This window comes from Crinia signifera, chromosome 2 (assembly GCF_055691185.1).
Source record: "Crinia signifera chromosome 2, ASM5569118v1, whole genome shotgun sequence".
Classification (NCBI taxonomy): Eukaryota; Metazoa; Chordata; class Amphibia; order Anura; family Myobatrachidae; genus Crinia; species Crinia signifera.
Window position 1 is genome coordinate 152605637 of NC_139218.1, and position 18367 is coordinate 152624003.

An 18367-nucleotide genomic window follows, 5' to 3' on the forward strand; every position below is an offset into this window, starting at 1 on the left:
TATATAGTATTTTACACCCTATTTTTATTTTGCTTTGGACTGTAGGAAGAAATGAAAGCCCTATTACCAATGCCACACTTCAAAGCACTTTATGCTTTATGATTTTTCTTTAAAATAGAAATGCTTTTCAATCAATATATGATCTACTACGTGGCCCATGCGTAAATGTTTCATGCAAATAAAATACAATTCATTTTATAGTGAGGTTGGTGGTTTGTAGTAGGATGAAAGAAGAACTGGTTCATATGTAGCCATTTCGAGAAGCTGTGCAAAACTGATCTTCTTTGCTATGCTGTATCAACACATCCAGGGAAAGAAGTGTAGGGCACAAAGTCAATTTGCAACTTCAATTTTTAAAGAAACAAAACCATATACAATTCTTAACTAACAATTTATCTGAAGCAAGTAACTTAATCTTTAAAATGGGACCTCATTTATCGTTTTTGCAAAAGTATGAAGGGAGAAAAAATGATTGTCAACAAAAATCACCATTTAGAAAAAATACATATAATGATTTGAAGATTATTTGTCATTTTGGATTTTCACATTCAAATAGTGTGGCCGGTTAGCTCAGTTGGTTAGAGCGTGGTGCTAATAACGCCAAGGTCTTGGGTTCGATCCCCACACTGGCCATTTGTTTTTCTTGATGACCCAACATCATTGACAACAATGGATTTAAACTTGTGCTTGGAAACTAGGCTTCATCATCAGTATTGGCTATAGTGATTATCCTAGTAACTGCCTTGAATACATTGTAGATCTTTTACCATTATACTTTAAATATATAGTATTTTAAACCCTATTTTTATTTTGCTTTGGACTGTAGGAAGAAATGAAAGCCCTATTACCAATGCCACACTTCAAAGCACTTTATGCTTTATGATTTTTCTTTAAAATAGAAATGCTTTTCAATCAATATATGATCTACTACGTGGCCCATGCGTAAATGTTTCATGCAAATAAAATACAATTAATTTTATAGTGAGGTTGGTGGTTTGTAGTAGGATGAAAGAAGAACTGGTTCATATGTAGCCATTTCGAGAAGCTGTGCAAAACTGATCTTCTTTGCCATGCTGTATCAACACATCCAGGGAAAGAAGTGTAGGGCACAAAGTCAATTTGTAACTTCAATTTTTAAAGAAACAAAACCATATACAATTCTTAACTAACAATTTATCTGAAGCAAGTAACTTAATCTTTAAAATGGGACCTCATTTATCGTTTTTGCAAAAGTATGAAGGGAGAAAAAATGATTGTCAACAAAAATCACCTTTTAGAAATAATACATATAATGATTTGAAGATTATTTGTCATTTTGGATTTTCACAATCAAACAGTGTGGCCGGTTAGCTCAGTTGGTTAGAGCGTGGTGCTAATAACGCCAAGGTCTTGGGTTCGATCCCCACACTGGCCATTTGTTTTTCTTGATGACCCAACATCATTGACAACAATGGATTTAAACTTGTAGTACAGTGCTTGGAAACTAGGCTTCATCATCAGTATTGGCTATAGTGATTATCCTAGTAACTGCCTTGAATACATTGTAGATCTTTTACCATTATACTTTAAATATATAGTATTTTACACCCTATTTTTATTTTGCTTTGGACTGTAGGAAGAAATGAAATCCCTATTACCAATGCCACACTTCAAAGCACTTTATGCTTTATGATTTTTCTTTAAAATAGAAATGCTTTTCAATCAATATATGATCTACTACGTGGCCCATGCGTAAATGTTTCATGCAAATAAAATACAATTCATTTTATAGTGAGGTTGGTGGTTTGTAGTAGGATGAAAGAAGAACTGGTTCATATGTAGCCATTTCGAGAAGCTGTGCAAAACTGATCTTCTTTGCCATGCTGTATCAACACATCCAGGGAAAGAAGTGTAGGGCACAAAGTCAATTTGCAACTTCAATTTTTAAAGAAACAAAACCATATACAATTCTTAACTAACAATTTATCTGAAGCAAGTAACTTAATCTTTAAAATGGGACCTCATTTATCGTTTTTGCAAAAGTATGAAGGGAGAAAAAATGATTGTCAACAAAAATCACCATTTAGAAAAAATACATATAATGATTTGAAGATTATTTGTCATTTTGGATTTTCACATTCAAATAGTGTGGCCGGTTAGCTCAGTTGGTTAGAGCGTGGTGCTAATAACGCCAAGGTCTTGGGTTCGATCCCCACACTGGCCATTTGTTTTTCTTGATGACCCAACATCATTGACAACAATGGATTTAAACTTGTAGTACAGTGCTTGGAAACTAGGCTTCATCATCAGTATTGGCTATAGTGATTATCCTAGTAACAGCCTTGAATACATTGTAAATCTTTTACCATTATACTTTAAATATATAGTATTTTACACCCTATTTTTATTTTGCTTTGGACTGTAGGAAGAAATGAAAGCCCTATTACCAATGCCACACTTCAAAGCACTTTATGCTTTATGATTTTTCTTTAAAATATAAATGCTTTTCAATCAATATATGATCTACTACGTGGCCCATGCGTAAATGTTTCATGCAAATAAAATACAATTCATTTTATAGTGAGGTTGGTGGTTTGTAGTAGGATGAAAGAAGAACTGGTTCATATGTAGCCATTTTGAGAAGCTGTGCAAAACTGATCATCTTTGCCATGCTGTATCAACACATCCAGGGAAAGAAGTGTAGGGCACAAAGTCAATTTGTAACTTCAATTTTTAAAGAAACAAAACCATATACAATTCTTAACTAACAATGTATCTGAAGCAAATAACTTAATCTTTAAAATGGGACCTCATTTATCATTTTTGCAAAAGTATGAAGGGAGAAAAAATGATTGTCAACAAAAATCACCTTTTAGAAATAATACATATAATGATTTATTGTCAACAAAAATCACCTTTTAGAAATAATACACATAATGATTTGAAGATTATTTGTCATTTTGGATTTTCGCATTCAAAGAGTGTGGCCGGTTAGCTCAGTTGGTTAGAGCGTGGTGCTAATAACGCCAAGGTCTTGGGTTTGATCCCCACACTGGCCATTTGTTTATCTTGATGACCCAACATCATTGACAACAATGGATTTAAACTTGTAGTACAGTGCTTGGAAACTAGGCTTCATCATCAGTATTGGCTATAGTGATTATCCTAGTAACTGCCTTGAATACATTGTAGATCTTTTACCATTATACTTTAAATATATAGTATTTTAAACCCTATTTTTATTTTGCTTTGGACTGTAGGAAGAAATGAAAGCCCTATTACCAATGCCACACTTCAAAGCACTTTATGCTTTATGATTTTTCTTTAAAATAGAAATGCTTTTCAATCAATATATGATCTACTACGTGGCCCATGCGTAAATGTTTCATGCAAATAAAATACAATTAATTTTATAGTGAGGTTGGTGGTTTGTACTAGGATGAAAGAAGAACTGGGTCATATGTAGCCATTTCGAGAAGCTGTGCAAAACTGATCTTCTTTGCCATGCTGTATCAACACATCCAGGGAAAGAAGTGTAGGGCACAAAGTCAATTTGTAACTTCAATTTTTAAAGAAACAAAACCATATACAATTCTTAACTAACAATGTATCTGAAGCAAATAACTTAATCTTTAAAATGGGACCTCATTTATCGTTTTTGCAAAAGTATGAAGGGAGAAAAAATGATTGTCAACAAAAATCAAATTTTAGAAATAATACATATAATGATTTGAAGATTATTTGTCATTTTGGATTTTCTCATTCAAACAGTGTGGCCGGTTAGCTCAGTTGGTTAGAGCGTGGTGCTAATAACGCCAAGGTCTTGGGTTCGATCCCCACACTGGCCATTTGTTTATCTTGATGACCCAACATCATTGACAACAATGGATTTAAACTTGTAGTACAGTGCTTGGAAACTAGGCTTCATCATCAGTATTGGCTATAGTGATTATCCTAGTAACTGCCTTGAATACATTGTAGATCTTTTACCATTATACTTTAAATATATAGTATTTTACACCCTATTTTTATTTTTCTTTGGACTGTAGGAAGAAATGAAAGCCCTATTACCAATGCCACACTTCAAAGCACTTTATGCTTTATGATTTTTCTTTAAAATAGAAATGCTTTTCAATCAATATATGATCTACTACGTGGCCCATGCGTAAATGTTTCATGCAAATAAAATACAATTAATTTTATAGTGAGGTTGGTGGTTTGTAGTAGGATGAAAGAAGAACTGGTTCATATGTAGCCATTTCGAGAAGCTGTGCAAAACTGATCTTCTTTGCCATGCTGTATCAACACATCCAGGGAAAGAAGTGTAGGGCACAAAGTCAATTTGTAACTTCAATTTTTAAAGAAACAAAACCATATACAATTCTTAACAAACAATTTATCTGAAGCAAGTAACTTAATCTTTAAAATGGGACCTCATTTATCGTTTTTGTAAAGGAATGAAGGGAGAAAAAATGATTGTCAACAAAAATCACCTTTTAGAAATAATACATATAATGATTTGAAGATTATTTGTCATTTTGGATTTTCACAATCAAACAGTGTGGCCGGTTAGCTCAGTTGGTTAGAGCGTGGTGCTAATAACGCCAAGGTCTTGGGTTCGATCCCCACACTGGCCATTTGTTTTTCTTGATGACCCAACATCATTGACAACAATGGATTTAAACTTGTAGTACAGTGCTTGGAAACTAGGCTTCATCATCAGTATTGGCTATAGTGATTATCCTAGTAACTGCCTTGAATACATTGTAAATCTTTTACCATTATACTTTAAATATATAGTATTTTACACCCTATTTTTATTTTGCTTTGGACTGTAGGAAGAAATGAAAGCCCTATTACCAATGCCACACTTCAAAGCACTTTATGCTTTATGATTTTTCTTTAAAATATAAATGCTTTTCAATCAATATATGATCTACTACGTGGCCCATGCGTAAATGTTTCATGCAAATAAAATACAATTCATTTTATAGTGAGGTTGGTGGTTTGTAGTAGGATGAAAGAAGAACTGGTTCATATGTAGCCATTTTGAGAAGCTGTGCAAAACTGATCATCTTTGCCATGCTGTATCAACACATCCAGGGAAAGAAGTGTAGGGCACAAAGTCAATTTGTAACTTCAATTTTTAAAGAAACAAAACCATATACAATTCTTAACTAACAATGTATCTGAAGCAAGTAACTTAATCTTTAAAATGGGACCTCATTTATCGTTTTTGCAAAAGTATGAAGGGAGAAAAAATGATTGTCAACAAAAATCACCTTTTAGAAATAATACATATAATGATTTATTGTCAACAAAAATCACCTTTTAGAAATAATACACATAATGATATGAAGATTATTTGTCATTTTGGATTTTCGCATTCAAAGAGTGTGGCCGGTTAGCTCAGTTGGTTAGAGCGTGGTGCTAATAACGCCAAGGTCTTGGGTTCGATCCCCACACTGGCCATTTGTTTATCTTGATGACCCAACATCATTGACAACAATGGATTTAAACTTGTGCTTGGAAACTAGGCTTCATCATCAGTATTGGCTATAGTGATTATCCTAGTAACTGCCTTGAATACATTGTAGATCTTTTACCATTATACTTTAAATATATAGTATTTTAAACCCTATTTTTATTTTGCTTTGGACTGTAGGAAGAAATGAAAGCCCTATTACCAATGCCACACTTCAAAGCACTTTATGCTTTATGATTTTTCTTTAAAATAGAAATGCTTTTCAATCAATATATGATCTACTACGTGGCCCATGCGTAAATGTTTCATGCAAATAAAATACAATTAATTTTATAGTGAGGTTGGTGGTTTGTAGTAGGATGAAAGAAGAACTGGTTCATATGTAGCCATTTCGAGAAGCTGTGCAAAACTGATCTTCTTTGCCATGCTGTATCAACACATCCAGGGAAAGAAGTGTAGGGCACAAAGTCAATTTGTAACTTCAATTTTTAAAGAAACAAAACCATATACAATTCTTAACTAACAATTTATCTGAAGCAAGTAACTTAATCTTTAAAATGGGACCTCATTTATCGTTTTTGCAAAATTATGAAGGGAGAAAAAATGATTGTCAACAAAAATCACCTTTTAGAAATAATACATATAATGATTTGAAGATTATTTGTCATTTTGGATTTTCACAATCAAACAGTGTGGCCGGTTAGCTCAGTTGGTTAGAGCGTGGTGCTAATAACGCCAAGGTCTTGGGTTCGATCCCCACACTGGCCATTTGTTTATCTTGATGACCCAACATCATTGACAACAATGGATTTAAACTTGTAGTACAGTGCTTGGAAACTAGGCTTCATCATCAGTATTGGCTATAGTGATTATCCTAGTAACTGCCTTGAATACATTGTAGATCTTTTACCATTATACTTTAAATATATAGTATTTTACACCCTATTTTTATTTTTCTTTGGACTGTAGGAAGAAATGAAAGCCCTATTACCAATGCCACACTTCAAAGCACTTTATGCTTTATGATTTTTCTTTAAAATAGAAATGCTTTTCAATCAATATATGATCTACTACGTGGCCCATGCGTAAATGTTTCATGCAAATAAAATACAATTAATTTTATAGTGAGGTTGGTGGTTTGTAGTAGGATGAAAGAAGAACTGGTTCATATGTAGCCATTTCGAGAAGCTGTGCAAAACTGATCTTCTTTGCCATGCTGTATCAACACATCCAGGGAAAGAAGTGTAGGGCACAAAGTCAATTTGTAACTTCAATTTTTAAAGAAACAAAACCATATACAATTCTTAACAAACAATTTATCTGAAGCAAGTAACTTAATCTTTAAAATGGGACCTCATTTATCGTTTTTGTAAAGGAATGAAGGGAGAAAAAATGATTGTCAACAAAAATCACCTTTTAGAAATAATACATATAATGATTTGAAGATTATTTGTCATTTTGGATTTTCACAATCAAACAGTGTGGCCGGTTAGCTCAGTTGGTTAGAGCGTGGTGCTAATAACGCCAAGGTCTTGGGTTCGATCCCCACACTGGCCATTTGTTTTTCTTGATGACCCAACATCATTGACAACAATGGATTTAAACTTGTAGTACAGTGCTTGGAAACTAGGCTTCATCATCAGTATTGGCTATAGTGATTATCCTAGTAACTGCCTTGAATACATTGTAAATCTTTTACCATTATACTTTAAATATATAGTATTTTACACCCTATTTTTATTTTGCTTTGGACTGTAGGAAGAAATGAAAGCCCTATTACCAATGCCACACTTCAAAGCACTTTATGCTTTATGATTTTTCTTTAAAATATAAATGCTTTTCAATCAATATATGATCTACTACGTGGCCCATGCGTAAATGTTTCATGCAAATAAAATACAATTCATTTTATAGTGAGGTTGGTGGTTTGTAGTAGGATGAAAGAAGAACTGGTTCATATGTAGCCATTTTAAAAAGCTGTGCAAAACTGATCATCTTTGCCATGCTGTATCAACACATCCAGGGAAAGAAGTGTAGGGCACAAAGTCAATTTGTAACTTCAATTTTTAAAGAAACAAAACCATATACAATTCTTAACTAACAATGTATCTGAAGCAAGTAACTTAATCTTTAAAATGGGACCTCATTTATCGTTTTTGCAAAAGTATGAAGGGAGAAAAAATGATTGTCAACAAAAATCACCTTTTAGAAATAATACATATAATGATTTATTGTCAACAAAAATCACCTTTTAGAAATAATACACATAATGATATGAAGATTATTTGTCATTTTGGATTTTCGCATTCAAAGAGTGTGGCCGGTTAGCTCAGTTGGTTAGAGCGTGGTGCTAATAACGCCAAGGTCTTGGGTTCGATCCCCACACTGGCCATTTGTTTATCTTGATGACCCAACATCATTGACAACAATGGATTTAAACTTGTGCTTGGAAACTAGGCTTCATCATCAGTATTGGCTATAGTGATTATCCTAGTAACTGCCTTGAATACATTGTAAATCTTTTACCATTATACTTTAAATATATAGTATTTTACACCCTATTTTTATTTTGCTTTGGACTGTAGGAAGAAATGAAAGCCCTATTACCAATGCCACACTTCAAAGCACTTTATGCTTTATGATTTTTCTTTAAAATAGAAATGCTTTTCAATCAATATATGATCTACTACGTGGCCCATGCGTAAATGTTTCATGCAAATAAAATACAATTCATTTTATAGTGAGGTTGGTGGTTTGTAGTAGGATGAAAGAAGAACTGGTTCATATGTAGCCATTTCGAGAAGCTGTGCAAAACTGATCTTCTTTGCCATGCTGTATCAACACATCCAGGGAAAGAAGTGTAGGGCACAAAGTCAATTTGCAACTTCAATTTTTAAAGAAACAAAACCATATACAATTCTTAACTAACAATTTATCTGAAGCAAGTAACTTAATCTTTAAAATGGGACCTCATTTATCGTTTTTGCAAAAGTATGAAGGGAGAAAAAATGATTGTCAACAAAAATCACCATTTAGAAAAAATACATATAATGATTTGAAGATTATTTGTCATTTTGGATTTTCACATTCAAATAGTGTGGCCGGTTAGCTCAGTTGGTTAGAGCGTGGTGCTAATAACGCCAAGGTCTTGGGTTCGATCCCCACACTGGCCATTTGTTTTTCTTGATGACCCAACATCATTGACAACAATGGATTTAAACTTGTAGTACAGTGCTTGGAAACTAGGCTTCATCATCAGTATTGGCTATAGTGATTATCCTAGTAACTGCCTTGAATACATTGTAAATCTTTTACCATTATACTTTAAATATATAGTATTTTACACCCTATTTTTATTTTGCTTTGGACTGTAGGAAGAAATGAAAGCCCTATTACCAATGCCACACTTCAAAGCACTTTATGCTTTATGATTTTTCTTTAAAATATAAATGCTTTTCAATCAATATATGATCTACTACGTGGCCCATGCGTAAATGTTTCATGCAAATAAAATACAATTCATTTTATAGTGAGGTTGGTGGTTTGTAGTAGGATGAAAGAAGAACTGGTTCATATGTAGCCATTTTGAGAAGCTGTGCAAAACTGATCATCTTTGCCATGCTGTATCAACACATCCAGGGAAAGAAGTGTAGGGCACAAAGTCAATTTGTAACTTCAATTTTTAAAGAAACAAAACCATATACAATTCTTAACTAACAATGTATCTGAAGCAAGTAACTTAATCTTTAAAATGGGACCTCATTTATCGTTTTTGCAAAAGTATGAAGGGAGAAAAAATGATTGTCAACAAAAATCACCTTTTAGAAATAATACATATAATGATTTATTGTCAACAAAAATCACCTTTTAGAAATAATACACATAATGATATGAAGATTATTTGTCATTTTGGATTTTCGCATTCAAAGAGTGTGGCCGGTTAGCTCAGTTGGTTAGAGCGTGGTGCTAATAATGCCAAGGTCTTGGGTTCGATCCCCACACTGGCCATTTGTTTATCTTGATGACCCAACATCATTGACAACAATGGATTTAAACTTGTAGTACAGTGCTTGGAAACTAGGCTTCATCATCAGTATTGGCTATAGTGATTATCCTAGTAACTGCCTTGAATACATTGTAGATCTTTTACCATTATACTTTAAATATATAGTATTTTAAACCCTATTTTTATTTTGCTTTGGACTGTAGGAAGAAATGAAAGCCCTATTACCAATGCCACACTTCAAAGCACTTTATGCTTTATGATTTTTCTTTAAAATAGAAATGCTTTTCAATCAATATATGATCTACTACGTGGCCCATGCGTAAATGTTTCATGCAAATAAAATACAATTAATTTTATAGTGAGGTTGGTGGTTTGTAGTAGGATGAAAGAAGAACTGGTTCATATGTAGCCATTTCGAGAAGCTGTGCAAAACTGATCTTCTTTGCCATGCTGTATCAACACATCCAGGGAAAGAAGTGTAGGGCACAAAGTCAATTTGTAACTTCAATTTTTAAAGAAACAAAACCATATACAATTCTTAACTAACAATTTATCTGAAGCAAGTAACTTAATCTTTAAAATGGGACCTCATTTATCGTTTTTGCAAAAGTATGAAGGGAGAAAAAATGATTGTCAACAAAAATCACCTTTTAGAAATAATACATATAATGATTTGAAGATTATTTGTCATTTTGGATTTTCACAATCAAACAGTGTGGCCGGTTAGCTCAGTTGGTTAGAGCGTTGAGCTAATAACGCCAAGGTCTTGGGTTCGATCCCCACACTGGCCATTTGTTTTTCTTGATGACCCAACATCATTGACAACAATGGATTTAAACTTGTAGTACAGTGCTTGGAAACTAGGCTTCATCATCAGTATTGGCTATAGTGATTATCCTAGTAACTGCCTTGAATACATTGTAGATCTTTTACCATTATACTTTAAATATATAGTATTTTACACCCTATTTCTATTTTGCTTTGGACTGTAGGAAGAAATGAAAGCCCTATTACCAATGCCACACTTCAAAGCACTTTATGCTTTATAATTTTTCTTTAAAATAGAAATGCTTTTCAATCAATATATGATCTACTACGTGGCCCATGCGTAAATGTTTCATGCAAATAAAATACAATTCATTTTATAGTGAGGTTGGTGGTTTGTAGTAGGATGAAAGAAGAACTGGTTCATATGTAGCCATTTTGAGAAGCTGTGCAAAACTGATCATCTTTGCCATGCTGTATCAACACATCCAGGGAAAGAAGTGTAGGGCACAAAGTCAATTTGTAACTTCAATTTTTAAAGAAACAAAACCATATACAATTCTTAACTAACAATGTATCTGAAGCAAGTAACTTAATCTTTAAAATGGGACCTCATTTATCGTTTTTGCAAAAGTATGAAGGGAGAAAAAATGATTGTCAACAAAAATCACCTTTTAGAAATAATACATATAATGATTTATTGTCAACAAAAATCACCTTTTAGAAATAATACACATAATGATATGAAGATTATTTGTCATTTTGGATTTTCGCATTCAGAGAGTGTGGCCGGTTAGCTCAGTTGGTTAGAGCGTGGTGCTAATAACGCCAAGGTCTTGGGTTCGATCCCCACACTGGCCATTTGTTTATCTTGATGACCCAACATCATTGACAACAATGGATTTAAACTTGTAGTACAGTGCTTGGAAACTAGGCTTCATCATCAGTATTGGCTATAGTGATTATCCTAGTAACTGCCTTGAATACATTGTAGATCTTTTACCATTATACTTTAAATATATAGTATTTTAAACCCTATTTTTATTTTGCTTTGGACTGTAGGAAGAAATGAAAGCCCTATTACCAATGCCACACTTCAAAGCACTTTATGCTTTATGATTTTTCTTTAAAATAGAAATGCTTTTCAATCAATATATGATCTACTACGTGGCCCATGCGTAAATGTTTCATGCAAATAAAATACAATTAATTTTATAGTGAGGTTGGTGGTTTGTAGTAGGATGAAAGAAGAACTGGTTCATATGTAGCCATTTCGAGAAGCTGTGCAAAACTGATCTTCTTTGCCATGCTGTATCAACACATCCAGGGAAAGAAGTGTAGGGCACAAAGTCAATTTGTAACTTCAATTTTTAAAGAAACAAAACCATATACAATTCTTAACTAACAATTTATCTGAAGCAAGTAACTTAATCTTTAAAATGGGACCTCATTTATCGTTTTTGCAAAAGTATGAAGGGAGAAAAAATGATTGTCAACAAAAATCACCTTTTAGAAATAATACATATAATGATTTGAAGATTATTTGTCATTTTGGATTTTCACAATCAAACAGTGTGGCCGGTTAGCTCAGTTGGTTAGAGCGTGGTGCTAATAACGCCAAGGTCTTGGGTTCGATCCCCACACTGGCCATTTGTTTTTCTTGATGACCCAACATCATTGACAACAATGGATTTAAACTTGTAGTACAGTGCTTGGAAACTAGGCTTCATCATCAGTATTGGCTATAGTGATTATCCTAGTAACTGCCTTGAATACATTGTAGATCTTTTACCATTATACTTTAAATATATAGTATTTTACACCCTATTTTTATTTTGCTTTGGACTGTAGGAAGAAATGAAAGCCCTATTACCAATGCCACACTTCAAAGCACTTTATGCTTTATGATTTTTCTTTAAAATAGAAATGCTTTTCAATCAATATATGATCTACTACGTGGCCCATGCGTAAATGTTTCATGCAAATAAAATACAATTCATTTTATAGTGAGGTTGGTGGTTTGTAGTAGGATGAAAGAAGAACTGGTTCATATGTAGCCATTTCGAGAAGCTGTGCAAAACTGATCTTCTTTGCTATGCTGTATCAACACATCCAGGGAAAGAAGTGTAGGGCACAAAGTCAATTTGCAACTTCAATTTTTAAAGAAACAAAACCATATACAATTCTTAACTAACAATTTATCTGAAGCAAGTAACTTAATCTTTAAAATGGGACCTCATTTATCGTTTTTGCAAAAGTATGAAGGGAGAAAAAATGATTGTCAACAAAAATCACCATTTAGAAAAAATACATATAATGATTTGAAGATTATTTGTCATTTTGGATTTTCACATTCAAATAGTGTGGCCGGTTAGCTCAGTTGGTTAGAGCGTGGTGCTAATAACGCCAAGGTCTTGGGTTCGATCCCCACACTGGCCATTTCTTTTTCTTGATGACCCAACATCATTGACAACAATGGATTTAAACTTGTAGTACAGTGCTTGGAAACTAGGCTTCATCATCAGTATTGGCTATAGTGATTATCCTAGTAACTGCCTTGAATACATTGTAAATCTTTTACCATTATACTTTAAATATATAGTATTTTACACCCTATTTTTATTTTGCTTTGGACTGTAGGAAGAAATGAAAGCCCTATTACCAATGCCACACTTCAAAGCACTTTATGCTTTATGATTTTTCTTTAAAATATAAATGCTTTTCAATCAATATATGATCTACTACGTGGCCCATGCGTAAATGTTTCATGCAAATAAAATACAATTAATTTTATAGTGAGGTTGGTGGTTTGTAGTAGGATGAAAGAAGAACTGGTTCATATGTAGCCATTTCGAGAAGCTGTGCAAAACTGATCTTCTTTGCCATGCTGTATCAACACATCCAGGGAAAGAAGTGTAGGGCACAAAGTCAATTTGTAACTTCAATTTTTAAAGAAACAAAACCATATACAATTCTTAACTAACAATTTATCTGAAGCAAGTAACTTAATCTTTAAAATGGGACCTCATTTATCGTTTTTGCAAAAGTATGAAGGGAGAAAAAATGATTGTCAACAAAAATCACCTTTTAGAAATAATACATATAATGATTTGAAGATTATTTGTCATTTTGGATTTTCACAATCAAACAGTGTGGCCGGTTAGCTCAGTTGGTTAGAGCGTTGAGCTAATAACGCCAAGGTCTTGGGTTCGATCCCCACACTGGCCATTTGTTTTTCTTGATGACCCAACATCATTGACAACAATGGATTTAAACTTGTAGTACAGTGCTTGGAAACTAGGCTTCATCATCAGTATTGGCTATAGTGATTATCCTAGTAACTGCCTTGAATACATTGTAGATCTTTTACCATTATACTTTAAATATATAGTATTTTACACCCTATTTCTATTTTGCTTTGGACTGTAGGAAGAAATGAAAGCCCTATTACCAATGCCACACTTCAAAGCACTTTATGCTTTATAATTTTTCTTTAAAATAGAAATGCTTTTCAATCAATATATGATCTACTACGTGGCCCATGCGTAAATGTTTCATGCAAATAAAATACAATTCATTTTATAGTGAGGTTGGTGGTTTGTAGTAGGATGAAAGAAGAACTGGTTCATATGTAGCCATTTTGAGAAACTGTGCAAAACTGATCATCTTTGCCATGCTGTATCAACACATCCAGGGAAAGAAGTGTAGGGCACAAAGTCAATTTGTAACTTAAATTTTTAAAGAAACAAAACCATATACAATTCTTGGGGTTTTTTGGATATGAATCCACAAACTGGTCTGCGCTGTGTTTGAGCGGCCCAATACGGTAGATAACTGTGGGGGTTGCTAGAAAGCAGGATATATCGGGCGCTTGTAAAAAATAATAAATAAAAATACAAAAAGAATTTTGCAAAACGGAGATTTTTTTGTGATGGAGAGTGGTAAAAATGGAAGAGATAAGGTCAACCAGATGGTTGCTAAAATTATTATTGGGGGTGCTGTTTGGAATTAAATGGAAGAAGGAGGATAAAAAGTGTAGTAATGAGTCAAGGATAGGAAATAAAAAATAATAATAGTAATGATAAAATAATAAAAATAAAAATAAATAAAATAAGAATATAAAAGTAAAAAAAAAAAAAAAAAAAAATAATAACAAGATTAAAGAAAAATAACTGGGCTGAAATTAACGGTACTGATAAACCAAATAGAGTAGAATGAGAATAAATGAAAGAGATATAAATGCAGTAAGAAATAAATAAATAAATAATAAAATAATAAAATTGAAAGAAATAGACGGACAAACAAAAAACACTTATTGCGGCATGTTTACAATCCTTTGGTTGAGAAGGTAAGGGGGGAGCAGTCCAGTATCTCTAACTCACCCTAACTAGTCCTGCCTGGGGTCCGTTTTGGTGGACGCTCCGGGCGGCAGCGGGCGGTAGCAGACGGCACGGGTCCTGCGCTGTCAATTGCCGGCTTCTGTCATAAAGCTTGTAGCGTGCGGCAGAGCGGCGGCTTGTGGCGGCTGTCAGACTTGGCTTGCTGCTGGTTCTGCTGGGTCTTCTGGTCCCTCCTAGAAACACATCCAACGCGTTTCACATCGGGTAGATGCTTTGTCAAGGATGACTGTGTTTGTGGCTTGATGCTTTTTATAGCATAAAAACTTTATTAGTAAAACGGAAGTGCCCAGAATAGCTTTGGCTTAATTCGGAGGCAACCTCATGGCTCTTTTTTTTCTTTTTTTTCCAAAGGTAATTTAAAATCTTTTCATGCGCAATAGTTGACAAACAGTCACAAACAAAATACAGAAAAAATACACAGAAAAAATACGCTGAACATTGATAGTGGTGAAGAGAAAAGGATATAAAATGAATACATATAAGAGAGGTTTAAGATGAAAATAAGGCAAAATAAAATAAATAATAATAAAAATAAAAATAAATATATATAAAATATAAAATAAATGAAAATAATAAAAGTAACAAAACAAAAACAAAAACAAAAATCAAAATAAATAAGGATAATAATAATAATAAAAATAATAGAAAACAAAAAAATAAATAAGAAAATAAAACAAAAAGCAAAAAGAAAAATAGAAGAGGAAGAAGGTGTGCGGGAAGTTTATCTGCAGGGGGATTCTTTTCATAGAAATGCTTTGAGCTCAATGTCAATGTTTAGACCCTTTGGCTCAAGGGTGTCCAGGAGATAGATCCATTTTGTTTCTGTCCTTTTTAGGGTGGATACCATATCCTCTCCTCTCCAATGTGGGGTTATGTTCTGGATTCCCATAAAGGTGAGGCCTCTCGGATCTTTGTTGTGTCTTTCAAGAAAATGGGCAGAGACACTATGGGTTTTTAGTCCTCTTTTGATATTATAAATATGCTCTGTGATTCTTGTTTTTAATTTCCTCTTGGTCTGCCCAACATATTGCTGGCCACATGGGCATTCTAAAAGATAGATTGCTCCTTCTGTGTTGCAGGAGAGCTGGTCATTTATTTGAAAGACTTTTTTGTTCTGGTTTGATGAGAATTCTTTGATTGGTTTTGTGCTTGTTTTTTGGTTTTTACATCCTGTGCATTTGGTGCATTGGAAAAAACCTTTTGTTGTTTTTTTCTTCTTGTTTTCTGTTGGAAGGTAGCTGCTCGTTAGTGCTTTTTTTAGATTATTTGCCTTCCGATATACGACTTTGGGTTTATTAGTCAAAGTTCCTTTTAGTTGTTCGTCTAGCATTAATATATGCCAGTGTTTACGTAGCATTTCTTCAATGGTTCTGTGATTGCTATTGTATTTTGTGATGAATGTCAATGGCATCTCCTTTGTCTTTTTTGGGTTGTAACTGATTAGTTCGTCTCGCTTCAAGTCTCTTGTATTCTTTATTTGCGTTTGTAGGAAGTTTTGCTTGTATCCTTTTTGAAGGAACTTTTTTTCCATGTCTTTGCTTTGATGTTCGAATACTTCATCTTCTGTACAGTTACGCCTTAGTCGACGAAATTGTCCTCCTGGGATGTTACTTATCCATTGTTGATGGTGGTTGCTATTGTGTGCCAGCATATTGTTCCCATTAACAGTTTTTATGTGTGTTCTGGTTTGAATCTTTTTGTTTTTTATGTAGATTTCTAAATCTAAAAAGACAACCATGTCTTTACTGTCCACCGTTGTGAATTCAAGGTTAAGTGAGTTGTTGTTCATATGTAGTTTGAATTCTTCTAGTTCTTCTGGTGATCCTTCCCATATGAAGAAGAGGTCATCTATATACCGTTTCCAGCAATGGATTTTCTCCAGGTATATGTTGTTCTTCCAGATGGCCGTATCTTCCCATCTTGACACAAACAAATTCGCATAACTCGGTGCGAAGGAAGTTCCCATTGCGGTCCCCTGGTCCTGGTTAAAAAATGCCCCATTGTACCAGAAATAATTATGTCTGAGAATGAAATCGATATTTTCCATGATGAAATTGATTTGTCTATTGGAAATGGTGGTTTGTTCAGTTAGGTAGTGGCGTGTTGCTTCACATCCTGCGTCGTGGTTTATTACTGTGTACAATGATTTTATGTCACTTGTACAGAGGGTGTAAGTCTCTTTCCATTCAATTGTATTCAGAGTCTGCAGGATGCTTGTGGTGTCCTTCAGGAAACTTTTTTGTTTTTTGACCAGGGGTTGGAGGAAAAAGTCAATATATTTTGACAGGTTGGATGTTGTTGATCCAATTCCTGAAACTATTGGGCGTCCAGGTGGGTTTTCTTGATTTTTGTGAATCTTTGGCAGGTGATAGAATGTTGGGATCTTTGGATGTTCTATGTAAATGTAATCAAATTCTTTTTTAGTAATGATACCTGTTTCTAGTCCCTCTTGTAATTGTTGATATAGGAGGCGCTGGTAGTTGGCTGTGGGATCTTGATCTAGTTTTCTGTATGTGTTCACATCGAAAAGTAATTTCTCTGCTTCCTTTTCATAATTCTCCTTATCTTGAATCACCACTCCTCCACCTTTGTCCGCCGGTTTGATTACTATCGTGCGGTCTTGTTTTAGTGTTTTTAGAGCTTTTTGTTCCTCTTTCGAAAAGTTGTATTGTATTCTCTGTTTCTCGTCGATGTTTGAGATTTCATCTTCTATCAACTTTTGGAATGTCGCAATGTGCGGTCCTTTGATATGACTTGGGAAGAAGGACGAGGTCGGTTTAAAATCTGTGTGTTCAAATTGCGTCTCTTCCTCATTGGTCTCTTTTTCTTTTTTATTTGAGAAGAATTTCTTGATGCACAATTTGCGTACGAATTTTTGTGTATCTATATACAGTTCGAATTTGTCTATTTTTGAATGTGGTGCGAACTTTAGTCCTTTTTTCAGGACCTTTTGTTCTTCTGTGGTGAGGTTTCTCTTGCTTAGATTGAACACTGTCTCTGATTGGTCTTCTAAGGGTTCAGATGTTTCTTTTTTCTTTCTTTTTTTCTTTCCTCCTCTTTTTCCCCTCATGGTTTTTATGGATTGTTCCTTCGTCTCTTTTGTGCAGATTTTACATAGTCTGGTGGTGCCTCGTTCTCCCAGACTGCCGCTAAAAAAGCATTATCCTCATCATCATCCTCTTCATATTCTTCCTCACTTTCTATTTCTTCTGTGTAGTTTCTTTTTCTGGATTTCTTCTCTCCTTCTTGTTTATTTTTTTCTATTTTATTGATGAGGTTTATAAAGCTTGTAGATTCTTCATCTTTGGCCTGCTGTACTCCTTCGTAGAATGACTTTTTTATTATTTTGTATGGATTCTCTTGATTGGGGTTATGTGCTCTGTAGGGTCTATGTTCCTTTAGTGGTTTCTGTGTGGAAGGTCTTCTCTGTTGGGGTTCTTTTCTTGTATTGCGGAATGATTGTTTCCGTACAGGTTTGTAGTTTGATCTTAGTTTTCTTTGGTTGGTATTGTCGCATCCTTTTTCTGCAAGGTCGCGCTGAAATTTCTTTTGTTTGATGAGTATGATATTATCTTCAATTTTTTCCATTTTTGTATTTGTCATTTTGATCAGGTTCTTAAAGTCTTCCATTTCGTTTAGTGGTTCAAACTTTTTTTCTATTTCTGTAATGGATTCATTTATATTTTTCAGTGACTTTTTTCTGTCTTCAATAATTAAGGAAATGAGTTGTTT

At 33.9% G+C, this 18367-nt stretch overlaps 15 non-coding genes across 15 annotated transcripts; all 15 read left to right on the top strand.

The window, feature by feature from the left end:
- Positions 1–559: 559 nt before the first annotated feature.
- TRNAI-AAU (transfer RNA isoleucine (anticodon AAU)) lies at positions 560–633 on the top strand. Its single transcript has one exon. It is a non-coding gene; the product is annotated as a tRNA-Ile (tRNA).
- A 707-nt stretch (positions 634–1340) lies between these two features.
- On the top strand, positions 1341–1414 carry TRNAI-AAU (transfer RNA isoleucine (anticodon AAU)). The gene has a single exon. It is a non-coding gene; the product is annotated as a tRNA-Ile (tRNA).
- A 715-nt stretch (positions 1415–2129) lies between these two features.
- TRNAI-AAU (transfer RNA isoleucine (anticodon AAU)) lies at positions 2130–2203 on the top strand. The gene has a single exon. It is a non-coding gene; the product is annotated as a tRNA-Ile (tRNA).
- Positions 2204–2964: 761 nt separating this feature from the next.
- On the top strand, positions 2965–3038 carry TRNAI-AAU (transfer RNA isoleucine (anticodon AAU)). The gene has a single exon. It is a non-coding gene; the product is annotated as a tRNA-Ile (tRNA).
- A 715-nt stretch (positions 3039–3753) lies between these two features.
- TRNAI-AAU (transfer RNA isoleucine (anticodon AAU)) lies at positions 3754–3827 on the top strand. The gene has a single exon. It is a non-coding gene; the product is annotated as a tRNA-Ile (tRNA).
- Positions 3828–4542: 715 nt separating this feature from the next.
- TRNAI-AAU (transfer RNA isoleucine (anticodon AAU)) lies at positions 4543–4616 on the top strand. The gene has a single exon. It is a non-coding gene; the product is annotated as a tRNA-Ile (tRNA).
- Positions 4617–5377: 761 nt separating this feature from the next.
- Positions 5378–5451, top strand: TRNAI-AAU (transfer RNA isoleucine (anticodon AAU)). The gene has a single exon. It is a non-coding gene; the product is annotated as a tRNA-Ile (tRNA).
- A 707-nt stretch (positions 5452–6158) lies between these two features.
- On the top strand, positions 6159–6232 carry TRNAI-AAU (transfer RNA isoleucine (anticodon AAU)). The gene has a single exon. It is a non-coding gene; the product is annotated as a tRNA-Ile (tRNA).
- Positions 6233–6947: 715 nt separating this feature from the next.
- TRNAI-AAU (transfer RNA isoleucine (anticodon AAU)) lies at positions 6948–7021 on the top strand. The gene has a single exon. It is a non-coding gene; the product is annotated as a tRNA-Ile (tRNA).
- Positions 7022–7782: 761 nt separating this feature from the next.
- Positions 7783–7856, top strand: TRNAI-AAU (transfer RNA isoleucine (anticodon AAU)). Its single transcript has one exon. It is a non-coding gene; the product is annotated as a tRNA-Ile (tRNA).
- Positions 7857–8563: 707 nt separating this feature from the next.
- TRNAI-AAU (transfer RNA isoleucine (anticodon AAU)) lies at positions 8564–8637 on the top strand. The gene has a single exon. It is a non-coding gene; the product is annotated as a tRNA-Ile (tRNA).
- Positions 8638–9398: 761 nt separating this feature from the next.
- Positions 9399–9472, top strand: TRNAI-AAU (transfer RNA isoleucine (anticodon AAU)). Its single transcript has one exon. It is a non-coding gene; the product is annotated as a tRNA-Ile (tRNA).
- Positions 9473–11022: 1550 nt separating this feature from the next.
- TRNAI-AAU (transfer RNA isoleucine (anticodon AAU)) lies at positions 11023–11096 on the top strand. The gene has a single exon. It is a non-coding gene; the product is annotated as a tRNA-Ile (tRNA).
- Positions 11097–11811: 715 nt separating this feature from the next.
- TRNAI-AAU (transfer RNA isoleucine (anticodon AAU)) lies at positions 11812–11885 on the top strand. The gene has a single exon. It is a non-coding gene; the product is annotated as a tRNA-Ile (tRNA).
- A 715-nt stretch (positions 11886–12600) lies between these two features.
- Positions 12601–12674, top strand: TRNAI-AAU (transfer RNA isoleucine (anticodon AAU)). Its single transcript has one exon. It is a non-coding gene; the product is annotated as a tRNA-Ile (tRNA).
- The last annotated feature ends 5693 nt before the right edge of the window (positions 12675–18367 follow it).